A 15415-nucleotide genomic window follows, 5' to 3' on the forward strand; every position below is an offset into this window, starting at 1 on the left:
GCCTCTAGTACGCATATAAGATCTTTGGTTAATCTCTTCCCGCCCTCTCCCCTCTCCCTTTCCCTCTGAGATTCATCAGTCTGTTCCATGTTTCCATGCCTGTGCATTAAGCATCTGTCCCCTGGTGGTCTGTGCGCACCATAGGTACCAGTCAAATGGTTGAATGTACACACAGTCACTTAGGCTTTTATATATAGACTAGAGGCCTGGTACACGAAATTCGTGCATGGGGGGGTATCCCTTAGCCCAGCCTGCACCCTCTCCAATCTGGGACCCCTCGAGGGTGGGATCAGGCCTAAACGGGCAGTCGGACATCCCTCTTACAATCCAGGACTGCTAGCTCCCAACTGCTCGCCTGCCTGCCTTCCTGATTGCCCCTAACCACTTCTGCCTGCCAGCCTGATCACCCCCTAACCACTCCCATGCCAGCCTGATTGATGTCTAATTGCTCCCCTGCCAGCTTGTTTGCCCACAACTTCCCTCCTCTGCCGGCCTGGTCACCCCTAACTGCCCTCCCCTGCAGGGTTGATCGCCCCCAACTGCCCTCCCCTGCAGTGTTGATCACCCCCAACTGCCCTCCCTTGCAGTCCTGGTCCCTCTCAACTGCCCTCCCTTGCAGGCCGGGTGCCTCCCAACTGCCCTCTCCTGCTGGCCATCTTGTGGTGGCCATCTTGTGTCCACATGGGGGCAGGATCTTTGACAACATGGGGGCAGCCATCTTGTGTGTTGGAGTGATGGTCAATCTGCATATTACTCTTTTATTAGATAGGATAGAGGCCTGGTGCATGGGTGGGGGCTGGCTGGTTTGCCCTGAAGGGTGTCCCGGATCAGGGTGGGGGTTCCCTTGGGGCATGGGGCAGCCTGGGAGAGGGGCCTGTGGTGGTTTGCAGGCCAGCCACACCCCCTGGCGACCCAAACGGAGGCCCTGGTATCTGGAATTTATTTATCTTCTACAATTGAAACTTTGTAGCCTGGAGCGGAGCCAAGCCTCCTGTTCGCTCCGTGGCGGCAGCCATTTCTGTTGGAATTTATGTATCTTCTATAATTGAAACTTTGTAGCCTGGAGTGAAGGCCTGAGCCAGCTAGGGCTGCAGAAGCTTGGCTTCCTCCATCGCCCAGGGCAACCCTAACCTCCTGCTCTTTCAGCTCTGTGGCTGCTGCCATTTCTGTTGGAATTTATTTACCTTCTATAATTGAAACTTTGTACCCTTGAGTGGAGGCCTGGGCCCACCAGGGTGTGTGGAAAGCTTGGCTTCCTCCATTGCCAGGGAAACCCAAGCCTCCCTCCTGCTCTCTGTGGCCGCAGCCATCTTGGTTGGGGTTAATTTGCATAGTTGCTCTGATTGGCTGGTGGTTGTAGCGGAGTGATGGTTAATTTGCATATTACTCTTTTATTAGATAGGATGGTTTGTGATAGATCCTCCCTTCCCTCAACTGATGGACTGAGTATGACGTAAACTGCACCAGTAGCCTGGACATTCCTGAGCACCTAACCAGGCACCTTATATGAACTATACATTGAACCACCAATCAGCCCCTGCCAAATACCCTAAGCCCTTGATGCCTAAGTACCTAAGTGCCTAATCATGTGCCTTATATGAAACCACCAATCAGCGCGTGCCGAGTACCCTAAGCCCCATCCCTTCCCTTTCCTCCGCTCAAAAGGCGTGTTCACCCCTGCACATGTGCTCTCTTCCTTTGTGAGGCAGCCTGGCAGGGGTCCTTCTCCTCTAATAAAGCCTGTAGTCCTGGTCTCCAGCCCCTCTGTCTCATCTTTCAGTTTGCAAATATTTTCTCTCATTTCATACATTACCTTTTCATTTTTTTGGTGGTTTCCTTTACTGTGCAGATGCTTTTTAGTCTAATATAGACCTGCTTGTTTATTTTTGCATTTGTTACTTATTCTTTTGGTGTCAGATTCTAAAAATCATCTCCTAAACCTATATCAAGGAGCTCACTATCTTTGTTTTCTTCTAAGAGTTTTATGGTTTCAGGTTTTACTTTCTAGTTTATAATCCATTTTTAAGTTAATTTAGGTGTATGAGGTAATACAATGGTCCAATTTCATCCTTTTGCATGTGGCTATCCAGTTTTCCCAACATCATTTTTGAAAAACTGTCCTTTCCCCATTCTTGGCCCCTTTGTCATAAATTAATTGACCACATATGTGTGAGTTTACTTCTGGGCTTTCTATTTTGTTCCATTGTTATATGTGTCTGTTTCTGTGCTAATATTATACTGTGTTAATTATTATAGCTTTGAAATATAGTTTGAAATAAGGGAGCATAATGTCTCCAACATTGTTCTTTTTTTCTCAAGATGGATTTGGCTATTCGGGGTCTTTTGTGGTTCCATATATATTTTATTTGCTCTATTTATTTGCTCTATTTCTGAAAAAAAATGTCACTGGAATTTTGGTAGGGATTGCATTGAATCTGTAGATTACTTTGGGTAGTATGGACATTTTAATAATATTGATTCTTTCAATCCATGAGCACAGAATATCTTTCCATTTATTTGTGTCTTCTTCAATTTCTTCTATTAATGTCTTATAGTTTTCAATATGCAGGTCTTTCACCTCCTTGGTTACATTTGTTTGTAGGTATTTTATTATCTGAATCAATTCTAAATGAGATTGTATTCTTATTTTTTCCTTTTGATAGTTTTTTTGTGGTATATAAAATGCAACAGTATTTTGAGTGTTGATTTTGCATCCTACAACTTCACTGGATCCATTTAGTAGTTGGAACATTTTTTTTGATGGAGTCTTTAGGGCTTTCACATACAATATCATGTGATCTGCAAATAGTGACAGTTTTACTTCTTCTGTTCCAATTTGGATGCCTTTCACAGCAGGTCCTCGAATAAAGTCCGTTCATTCTAAATCGTTTCATTAAAGCTTCAAAATATTCCTATGAAGTATTTATCTTTTTCCTCATTTACAGATGAAGAATCTAACCTTTGGGTTTATTTCCCAATTTTCCCTACAAATATGTGATAAAGTTGGATGGTTGGGAACTAAAGAATTCATTCTGCAGAGTTTTTTTTTGCCTCCACTTCAGCAGTCTACCTCCACAATTAATGTAAATTCAGTAACTTTAGTCAATAAAGTAGAAGTTTAAACCATGGACTAAAATTAAGTTTACCAATGAGCAGGAAAAAATGCATTACCTACACATACAGATCTGTGTGATTTCACTTTATTTTATTAATTATACAATGAAGTTTCATAATAATGTTTAACCTGCATAAGAGAAAGCGATTCATTAGCATAGGAAGTATAACTGAAGAAAGAGGACATTCATTTTAAAAATAAGAATCAATGCATTTGCCTTGGCTGGTATGGTTCAGTTGGTTGAAGCATCATCTCATACACTGAAAGGCTGTGGGTTCCATTCCCACTCAGGGCACAGACCTGGGTTGTGGGTTCAGTCACTAGTTAGTAGGGATCCATGTAGGAAGGCAACTGAACAATATTTCTTTCTCTCTCCCTCTCACTCCCTTCTCCTCTCTCTAAAATCAATAGGCATGTCCTTGGGTGAGGTTTAAGAAAATAATTATTAATTATTTAATAAAATAAGAATCAATGAATTTCAAATTGTGAATGTGCTACAACTTTTTATAAACAAATATAAGAAGATATCTAAAGACTTCTCAAACTTTCCCTAAAACTTTGCATGGAAACACTAATTTCATATATGATACAATTATGAAAAAAATCTCTCCAATTGCATAAGTCATTTAACCTTAATAAGTAGAAGTCTACGTTTAATCAATGAAACAAAGTAAACTTCAAGAACTTTTCTGTACCTGAACTCTAGTCCAAAAGTATCATCATCTCTCTTACCCTCAGACTCATTTACCTTAGCAATCAAAACAATAAGAAATAAAGTAGCTCAAGATGAATGTTGTTTAAATTCTTGTACAACTAAATTTTTGGTCAACCAAATGATAAATCAACAGAATGTTGAGTTCCCACAGGGTCTGAAGAATAACAGTTCAATGGTGACTTGTAGTGGGAATAACAATCACCACTTCATGAGCTCACTGGAATTTGTGACACCTGCTCCACCTATTGAGTCAGCCTGTGGTGGGTGGGTGCTGGAAAGGAAAAAGAGGGTGACAAATGCAATGTCCATGACCAAAATAGGTCTGGCACATTTAGCTCATATGATTTTTTTTTCTATTTAACTCTTCTGAGAAAAATTGAGAATAAAAATATTTATCATACAAGTTTTTTTTAAATAAAAAGTATAGAAAAACAAAAAAATAAAAAGTATATAAATGCTACCACTTTTTCATATGTCTCGCTATAATGTTTAATTTATTTTTAACTTAGTGCTACAGTGTACAGCTAGTGATAATCCTACTCTATTTACTTTCACCCATCAAATAGCACATAGGTAAGAAGTTAATAAATATTTTTGAAGTTAATCTTGAATAAGATAGTTCAACATAAAAGCTGAATAAGACACCATTGTCCTCTAATGAAATATTTTTTACCTATAGTCCTTATTGCTTCAATAATAACTTAAACTGAGAGATAAGAAATAACCACAGCATAATGTATATATGAATAAAGGGGGAGAACTTTTAGACCTACACAACATTTAGAATATCTTTTCTGCCATTAAAGCCATTATCTCACTCATATGTGGGATCTAATGAACAAAATTAATTGACAAATAAAATAGGTCCAGAGACATAGAAGCATAGAAAAGACTGATGAATCTCAGAGGGAAGGGGGAGAGAGGGCAGGAAGAGATTAACCAAAGAATTTATAGGCATATATACATAACCCATAGACACAGACAGTAGAGTGGTGAAGGCTTGGGGTGGGGCAGGATCCAGGTGGAAGGGGGGAATAGGGGGAAAATGGTTGATATCTGTAATACTCTCAACAATAAAGATTAAAAAAAAAAAAAGGCCAGGAAAGTCTCCTAAAACTCTCCTGCTTTGGGCAATAGCCACAGCATTGAGTTCGTAAGGCCCATTACAGTAAGCATTAGTCTATTTGCAGAAAAGGAGAGATAATTCTCCAGGCTTCCAAAATTTCTTGCATTATGTGCATTTATGAAATAGCAAATAGCATTAGGTAAACCTAGAACTATATTAGTAACATTGATGAAATCTGTGTTGATGAGACAAAAAGCCCATGCAGACTGCATTTAAAGGTGTAAAACTCTCAGAGGAACAACTTAGCATTATATTGAGGAAAGAAAATTCATATTGGAGGGTGACAAAACAAAAAAACCAGGTTCAAACATAGGAATGTCCCAGCTACAGTTGGCCAGGGATCTCAGCAATATCTCAATAAGGAGAGCTCAGTCGTTAATACTAGAGTAACCAACATGGACTATCCTATATAATAAAGAGCAAATATGCTAATTAGACCGAACAGCAGAACGACCTTCCAGACAACCTTCCTGATGAAGTTGGGGCTGCAAGGGCCGGCCGAGGCTGTGAGGAGCTGCGAGGGGTTGTGAGGGCCGAGCCCCTTGAACAAATTTCATGCATGTCTGGCCTCCAGCCTATATTATAACACTGTAATGACCAAACGACTGGTCACCAGGAGGTGCATTGATGGGTCCCACGGCAGCGTGGCGGGTCTGGGGGCCCTCGGCGGCACAGCAGGTCTGGGTCTTGCGCGATTTTGCATGCTGGGCTTCTAGTCTATATAATAAAAGCCCAGTGACCATCACAGAAGAACGATCGGTTGCTATGACATGCTGACTGCAGGGGCCGCCACCAGGGCTGCTGCCGAGCCTAAGGGCCCCGGGCCCATTGCCTGGCTGCCGCCAAGACACAGGTAAAGAAGAACATGAAGGTGGCCAGCGTGAGCGTGCAGCTTGAGATGAAGGCTCTGTGGGACGAATCCAAACAGCTGGGCACCGAGATGATCGCCACCAAGGCTGGCAGGTCAGGGCACCCCTCTCCCTGCTGTGACCCTCCCCATGTGGTGCCAGTCTCAGACAGCGGGCTTTGGCCCAATCCACGTGAGCAAGTCTAAGAAGTGGGGTCAGGGGGATGTGGTCTGGCCACTTGCAGGTCCAGCTCCTTCGCTCTCTGAGTCCCAGCTCTAGTGACAGCCGCCTGGCATGCCGGGCCAAAGGGTACTGCTCGGGAGGCCAGGAAGGTGGCAGAGAGAAACCCTGTGGATCTGCCCCCCTATCAGCTGCCCAGGTCCCAGCACCACCAGAAACGGACCGGCTCAGAGCACACGGAGCTTCGGGGGAAGGCAGCTGCCTGTTGGGGCCTTGCCACCAGCCGGCTCCCAGTGGATCCCACCTCAAAGGAAAATCAGTCTTTGGTTCCTTAGTTCAGTCTATCCCGGCTAAAGAGGAGCAGCTGGGCACATTTTAGGGGAGAATTAAGACCCTAAAACAATGTGTTCTGTTCCGTGGAGATTGCTACCCAGTTGTCTTAGGCCTAAATTCTGGGTGATTGTGGGGCCTGGCTCTGCCCCTGGGGGCCCGCATCTTCCAATTGGCCTGTATTTGCTGTAAGGGCCCGAAGAGAAGAAGGGGAACAAGTTTTTTGATGCAATGGATTTGACCAACAGACAAAGGCGAGTCCCGGGCTGTGTCTAATGTACACACAGAGACAACAGCTCTGAGTCTGCCTGGCCAAAGGGAGCTCAGAGCCTGTTTGCAGAGCCTTCTGGTGGTTTCTGTTCCCTTGCTGAGGCCATCCTCCCTGGGAAGCCTGGGGCCCATTCTCAGATCCAGCTCAGTGGGTCTTCTCCAGGCCCCTCCCCCTGGCCGGCCCCACCCCTGATCGGCCCCCACCCCCACCCCGATCTGGGATGGGGCTGGCCGGCCAACCTCCCACAGCCCATCCCCCTGTCCTGCCCAGCCCAATCGCCTCAATCAGGGCAAGGCTGCCAGACCCCACCCATGCATGAATTCATGCAACGGGCCTCTAGTTTAATTTAATGTGCTCAGCTATTTCCACCCCATTCTCTGTTTTACTTATATATCTCATGCTTAATAGAACCTTTTCAAGTACACTTAGTTTAAATTGGATTCTGATACCTAAATGCTGAGACTGAGCTCTTTAGGGGAATCCTTATTCTAAATGAATTTAGTGATAAGTAGAGGTCCTGCCTCTCTAATCCAACACAGATTTTTAGCATGCACCTCTGTGAATCTGCCCAGTGCAATAGCTGTACAAATGCTATTCTTGCTGAATAATCTAGAGTTTAAGAATGTCTGTAGAATATCCACTGGGAATTGTTCCAAGACCTAGATCTAAAATACTATACACCAAAATAAATTGAGTATTATTAGATTACTAATGACCTAGTTATTTTCTATCTTCATTTCTCAATGGCATTTAATGAAATGATTGTAAGCAACCATAACTATGCAGAGAAGAAGCCAGGAAAACCCACATATCTGCCCATTTCTTTGTTACCATTTTTTTGTGTCTCTTTGTTTTACTTCATTAAAGTTCTATGAGTCATCATTCCCAAATATTTGTCAATATCAAATACAAAATTTGCCCTCATTTGCACCCATCGACAATTCTGATGGTAAAATAGGTCATTTTTTTGTCCTTTCACCCACACAAAACCATTCCATAAATGACTCTTGATGTTTTCCTTCTTCATCACCTTGAGCCTCCATATCCCATTCCTGAACATACTACTTTTACACATAAAAAAACTACTGAGACATTGAATACACAGGGATGCAGTTTTACCAAAACTTTACACCATGATTTTCATTGTGTTCAATAGGCAAAAATTATAAATATTCTGAAAAGCATGAGGTAGGATAAATTAATGCTGTCTTCTAAAGGATAGGCTTGCATATTCTGGTACCTTTCCTTCATAAATTTACTGTGCAACATTTAGGTAACCTAAGAGCTTCTGTATATATTTATTGCTTCATTAACAAAATGGGATCAACAATAGTAACAAGAGTTTCTACAGAACAACTAAAGAAAATGTCACCAAAGAAATGGGTGAACTTTGTAAACATAAAATGATCATATAAAAACAAACAGTATTTAGAGAATAGTGCAATTGTTTGCATTATCTTTTGGTCAGAGTACAATTATTTTAAAGTAAGAATGATTTTGCTTGAAAAAATGATAATTTAATGTAAAAAATTTATTTCTATGCTAGTAAAATTATTGCATTTAACCAAAATAGATGTTCTCAATTCATATGTAAAAAATGTAAGGGGCACATTCTTATATACAAAAGCAATAATGGAATCTACATTATAGAACCTTTTAAAAAATGGCCATCAACATAGTAGTGGGTATATCATAGTTATAAAACTCCTATAGTGACACAATTGTTATATTTTCTGTTGGAACTCTGGGTAAAAAATATTAATTCTATACCAAAGTTCATATAACAAGAAAAAATTTTAACAAGGATCTAACAGTATAAGGGAAAAATAGCAAATAAGACTAAAACACCTGAAACAACACAGAGACCCTCCACTGCATTACCACGACACTAATTACAGAAATTCAAGAGAGTTTAAATCCCACCTCTGACAATGCTATACACAACTTGTATAAAATCTGTTCTCAAGCCTTGAATTGAAAATTTGCTTCTCTTCAATTGTTCTCATGGCTGAGAATACAAAAGCCTAGAGAAAAAAATAGCATCACCTGGACAATAAATATTATTGATTCACTAGAGGCCCAGTGCACAAAATTCATGCACGGGCAGCGGGGAGCTGTCCCTCGGCCCAGCCGGCACCCTCTCCAATCTGGGACCCCTTGAGGGATGTCCAACTGCCCGTTTAGGCCTGATCCCCGTGGGCAGTTGGACATCCCTCTCACAATCCAGAACTGCTGGCTCCCAACCGCTAGCCTGCCTGCCTGATTGCCCTTAACCACTTCTGCCTGACAGCCTGATCACCCCCTAACTGCCCTCTCCTGCCGGCCAGGTCACCTCTAACTGTCCTCCCCTGCTGGCCTGGTTGCCCCCAACTGCCCTCCCCTGCAGGCCTGGTTCCCCCCAACTGCCCTCCCCTGCAGGCCTGGTCCCCCCCAACTGCCCTCCCCTGCCGGCCATCTTGCGGCGGCCATCTTGTGTCCACATGGGGGTGGCCATCTTTGCCCACATGGGGGCAGCCATCTTGTGTGTTGGGGTGATGGTCAATTTGCATATTGCCTCTTTATTATATAGGATCAGTATTTCCATCCATACATTCTGCATGGATAGGATCCTTTCTAACCTTGGGTTTCCAGATAATAGAATTTTTCAAAAGCCACACTGGTAGTTGAAATAAATATTGCAGAAATATAGAAGTTCATTTGAATTAGGAAAGGGTTATGTTCAATTGGCAGTTCACTCAGCTCTATAGCTATGTTTGTACTCAATTCAGCCATCAACCATCACACTTCTGTTTCCTAGAGATACAATACAGAGAGCTCTTTGTTTCTAAGCAGAGACTTTCCAAAAAGCTAAAAGAGGTCTCTCAGACCTTTTCAACAGGGTTGAATAAGGAAACACAGGTAATTAAAGACCAGGGTCAGGAACGGCAAGAGAGACTATGTGCTCCTAGCATAGTGCTGGGTTCTTAGTAGATATTCCAAAATATGCAAAGTTAATTAGTAAAAACCATTCCCATATCAAATGTTTCCTATAATCAGCATCACTGGTTTAGGAGTTTTTCATCTCTCATTGTCCTTACCAATCATCAAGATGACATTTAAAATGAATAACATCAACATGCACTTGAGTTCATTAGCATTTAATGTTAATAATAAGTCATTGTAAAATACAGATCCGGACCCCCAAAATCTCTCTGATAAGCCAGTTTGCAGGTGGATCACTCCCAAAGGCCAATAGCCCAGAGCTCTGAAATATTATTCAGGAAACAGGCCTTTGCCATGACAGTAATTTGACACACTGCAAAGCAAAACACATGTGAACAAAGTCTACTTCCCCCATGCCATGGGCAGTTTTTCAGGCTAAGCTAGCTGATTTAGGCTTAACTGTTCTCACAGCTGTGGCAAAGCTTTAGTTAGAACCTCAGTCTAATTTACATTCAGCCAATAATTGTGTGAAAGAACAGATTTAATTTTAAAGGGCAGGCCTTCGAGGTTTTAGCATAACTAAGCCTGTATTAACATGTTTGCAATAAGGGCTGAAGCAATCTGTTCACTACGGCCAATTCCAGTGTACAAGCAACCCCCTTAGGTTTTCTACCACTTGCTTGATAGGCCTGTTCTCCATGGCAGAATGTATCCTGTAGGCTCCCTATGCAACAAGAGGCTGAAGCAGCATTTAAATTTGATCCTTGGAGCCAAGGGGGAAATACAAAGCTTTCCAATTTCAGGAGAAGAGCTGGAATAAAATTCAGCTGATATCCCTGTTACACTTAGAAGAACGAAGAGGCAGACAAGCCCAAGAGGAGGTAGTTACAACTAACAAGAACTGAACTGTGGATCTCTGAAGTGGAAATCTACTGCCAATCCTCATCGTCTAACAGCACACAGTGTGGTGTACTCCTGGGAAAATCCAGGCTCTCCACACATGGACACTTACCGAATGCTTTCCCTTCAGAGTACACTGGAAATGCAGACTTTTAAAAAAGTATTTCCTTATTTCTCTAAAATTTAAAGAGCACACACATTGCACTAAACGCTGCCCTGGACATTAGGTCCAGATCCGATATTAAAAAACTCAAAAAGAGAAGCCAAGAAATATTTAAGAAGAACCATGTCACTGTAGGAATGTAAGCAGGTATTGGGTGGACAATATGTCCAATACAGAAAAATTCCAGTAAGAATAACAGACCTCCAGTGTATCGAGTCCAGGCAAGTAAGACACTAGCCAAGTGAATTTAAAGGCATTGCCTTTTACGAGTTTGACTTTCTCCTTGAAGGGATATGAGCCTCAGTGTTTTTCTATATGTTACTTCCTCTTCCCCACCTAAACTCTTAAATTCTTTTTTTTAATCTTTATTGTTGAGATTATTACAGATGTCCCTCTCTCCATCCCCACAGCCCCCCTCCACCCGGTTCCCTCCCTACCCCAGGCCTTCACCACACTATCGTCTGTTTCCTTGGGCAATGCATATATGCATATAAATTATTTGGTTAATCTCTTCCTGCCCACCCACTCCTGCCCCTTCCCTCAGATTTGTCAGTCTGTTCAATGTTTCCATGCCACTGTTCTATTTTATTTGCTAGTTTATTTTGTTCCACTAGATTCCATCTATAAGTGAGATCATGTGACATTTGTCTTTCTCTGATTGGCTTCTCCAGGTCCCTCCATGCTGTGGTAAAGGGTGATAGATCCTTCTTCTTTATAGCTGGATAGTAATCCATTGTGTAAATGTACCACAGCCTTCTTATGCACTCATCTACTGATGGGCACTTGGGCTGTTTCCAGGTTTTAGCTATTGTAAATAGCATTTCTATGAACAAAGGGAAGCATGTATTCTTTCTGGTTGGTGTTTCAGGATGTGCAGATGACATAATATTGTACACAGAAAACAAATGACTTCACCAAACAACTACTTGATTTAATAAATAAATTAGGCAATGTAGCAGGATACAAAATTAACATTGAGAAATCAATGGCATTTTTATACACTAATAATGAACTCTCAAAAACAGAAACTAAGAAAAAAAAAATCCCATTTACAATTGCAACAAAATATTGAGATACTTAGGAATAAGCTTAACCAAGGAGGTAAAAGATCTGTACTCCGAAAACGATAGGCCGTTGAAAAAAAGCGATAAAGGAAGATATAAACAAGTGGCAGCATATACCCTGTTCATGGATTGGAAAAATTAACATCATTTAAATGTCTATACTACCCAAAACAATCTATAGATTCAATGAAATCCCTGTTAAAATACCAAAAGCATATTTCACAGATCTAGAACAAATACTCACAAATTTGTATGGAACAAAAAGACCTCAATTAGATGCAGCGATCTTGAGAAAGAAGAACAAAGTTGGAAGAATCACAATGCCTCCCGTGTCCACTGCCACCCACCCCCAGTTCCCCATCCCAGCCTGGGGCCCCGCCCCGATGGGGCAATTGGGACCTGCCAGCTGGGGGAGGGGCCAACCGCCACCATGGCAGGTGGGTGGCAAGCCAATCGGGGCCTGCTGGACAGGGGGAGGGACCCGGAAGGTTGGCTGCTGGACCCAATGAGGGAGCTGGCCCTCGGCCCCCCTGGAAAGGGGCTGAATCCACCACCACGCACCCTCGGTTCTCCATTCCAGCACAGGGGCCCAGCCCTGATCGGGCAATTGGGGCCTGCCCGCCGGGACGTGAAACCAGGAGGTTGGCCGGCAGGCCCCATTGGAGATCAGGGCCTGTGGGCTGGGGGAAGCTTCTGTGTTGAGCGTCTGCCCCCCTGGTGGTCAGTGCCCGTCATAGCGACCAGTCATTCTGGTGGTTCCATCTTAATTGTTGGAACTATTTTATCCAGAAATTCTGAAGAGATTATAGAAGTTCTTAAAAACTGAGTGCCTAAAATTGCTATGGTTGTTGGTTTTTCAAAGCCTACTTCTTCAGATTTTTTCCTTTATTCTGGTTAGTTAGTACCTATTCATAAAATTCACTCATTTATTCATTCTTTAAAAATTTATCTTTATGGCATTACAGATGGCCCCCTTGTGGTTTTTTTGTTGTTGTTGTTGTTTGTTTGTTTTCCATTCACCCCCTCTTCCTTGCACCAGTCCCTCTCAAGTCTTCACCACACTATTGTCTGTGTCCATGGGCTATGCATATCCTCTCTAATAATAGACAAATACGCAAATTGACCATACCTCTGACACACCCACAAGCCACGCCCACAAGCCACGCCCATCATCCAATCAGAGCGAGTATGCAAATTAACCCAAACCAAGATGGCTACAGCCACAGAGAGCAAGGTTTCCTAGGTAACAGAGGAAGCCAAGCTTTCCGCCTGCCCTTGCCAGGCCTAAGCCTCCACTCAAGCTACAAAGTTTCAATTATAGAAGGTAAACAAATTCAAACAAATGGCGGCAGAATGGAGCTTGAGAGAGCAGGCCAGGGTTGCCAGCGGCAACAGGGGAAGCAAAACTTTTCGCACACCCTGGCCGGGCCCACCTGCTTAAGGCAACAAAGTTTCAATTATAACCCCAACACAAATGGCTGCTGGCCGGCCTCGGAGGGAGCCCCAGGCTTGGCTCCGCTCCAGGCTACAAAGTTTCAATTGTAGAAGGAAAATAAATTCCAGATACCAGGGCCTCCACTTGGGTCGCCAGGGGGCGTGGCTGGCCTGCAAACCACCACAGGCCCCTCGCGCAGGCCACCCCACACCCCAAGGGAAACCCCACCTGATCCGGGACGCCCTTCAGGGCAAACCAGCTGGCCCCCACCCCTGAACCAGGCCTCTATCCTATCTAATAAAAAAGTAATATGCAGATTGATCATCACTGCAACACACAATATGGCTGCCCCCATGTGGTCAAAGATCCTGCCCCCATGTGGACACAAGATGGCCACCACAAGATGGCCAGCAGGAGAGGGCAGTTGGGAGGCACCCGGCCTGCAAGGGAGGGCAGTTGAGAGGGACCAAGCCTGCAAGGGAGGGCAGTTGGAGGTGATCAACCGTGCAGGAGAGGGCAGTTAGGGGTGACCAGGCCGGCAGAGGAGGGAAGTTGGGGGCAAACAGGCTGGCAGCAGAGTGGTTTAGGGGGTGATCAGGCTGGCAGGCAGAAGCGGTTAGGGGCAATCAGGAAGGCAGGCAGGCAAGCAGTTGGGAGCCAGCAGTCCTGGATTTTGAGAGGATCGGGCCTAAACGGGCAGTCGGACATCCCTCAAGGGGTCCCATATTGGAGAGGGTACAGGCTGGACTGAGGGACAACCTCCCCTCTGTGCACGAATTTCATGCACTGGGCCTCTAGTATGCATATAAGTTCCTCTCTTACTCTCTTCACCAACACTTCCCCCACCCCACCTTTGCTCTGAAATTCATCAGTCTGTTCCATTGTTTTATATCTTGGCATCTATTTTGTTCATCAGTTTATTTTGTTCATCAGATTCGACATATGAGTGCGATCATCTGATACTTATATTTCTCTGACTGGCTTATTTCGCTTAGCATAATACTCTCCAGGTCCATCCATGCTGTTGTAAATTCATTTATTCATAAATTAACAATTACTTTGTTAGTAGATATAGCCAAACAGTTTTCTAAACTGGTTATATTAATTTACATGTTCACTAACAGGGTATGAGAATTCTCGTTGCCATACTTCTCCAATACTAAAACTTGAGAGTTTTTATCCATTTTTTCTCCATTGTGATAAATAGGAATTTTATAGGGGTGGGCAAAAGTAGGCATACAGTTGTAATACAAATAAATAATGCAAAAAATAATAAAAAATAATCCTATCTAATGAAGAGGGAATATGCTAATTGATCATTACTCCATCACAGAGATGGCTGCACCCACAGCTGAGGCCAAGTTCCCATAAGGAGCCTTAACGAGCAATCAGCAGGGACCTGAGGCTCCGCCCTCCCCCACCACTGTGGGGCTTGACAGGGGATCTTAAGGTGCGCTTCCCATCCTGGTGCTGGGCTAGGGGACCTCAGGCTGCTCCCCCCACCCCAGCGCCAGGCCAGGGGACCTCAGGCCTCACCCCCTGCCCAGTAGGGCTTGATGCGAGACCAGTAGGGCTTGATGAGGTCCCCTGTCAAGCCCCCCCCCACCCGGCAGGGCTTGACAGGGGACCTCATGCTGCGCCCCCCACCCGGCAGGGCTTGACAGAGGACTTCAGGCCATGCCCCCTGCCCTGGCGTCAGGCTGGGGGACCTCAGGCCTCACCCCCTGCCCAGTAGGGCTTGATGCGAGACCTCAAGGTGCGCTTCCTGTCCTGGTGCTGGGCTAGGAGACCTCAGGCTGCTCCCCCCGCCCCAGCGCCAGACCAGGGGACCTCAGGCTGCGCTCCCCACCAGGTGGGGCTTGACAGGGGACTTTAGGCCATGCCCCCCACCCTGGCACCAGGCCGGTAGACCTCTGGCCTCACCCCCACCCAAGTACCAGGCAAGGGGACCTGAGGCTGTGCCCCCCTGCCTGGCAGGGCTTGACAGGGGACCTCAGGCTGTGCTCCCCACCCAGTGGGGCTTGAGGGGGGACCTGAGGCTGCACCCCCCTTTCAGTGGGGCTTGATGGGGGCCTGAGGCTGTGCCCCCCCACCCAGCAGGGCTTGACAGGGGATCTCAGGCCGTGTCCCCCACCTAGTGGGGCTTGATGGGGGACCTCAAGGCATGTCCCTCCACCCCATTTGGGGGACCTCAGGCCACGCCCCCCGTGCTGGCACCGGGCGAGGGGACTTGAGGCTAAGCCCCCTACCTGGCGGGGTTTGACAAGGGTGGGACTGGCCAGGTCTGGACCTAGCTTAATGTGGGGGGGGGGGGCGGCTGGATCTGGGTCTCACGCGATTTTGAGG

The sequence above is a fragment of the Cnephaeus nilssonii genome (genome assembly GCF_951640355.1).
Source record: "Cnephaeus nilssonii genome assembly, chromosome: 4".
NCBI lineage: Eukaryota > Metazoa > Chordata > Mammalia > Chiroptera > Vespertilionidae > Cnephaeus > Cnephaeus nilssonii.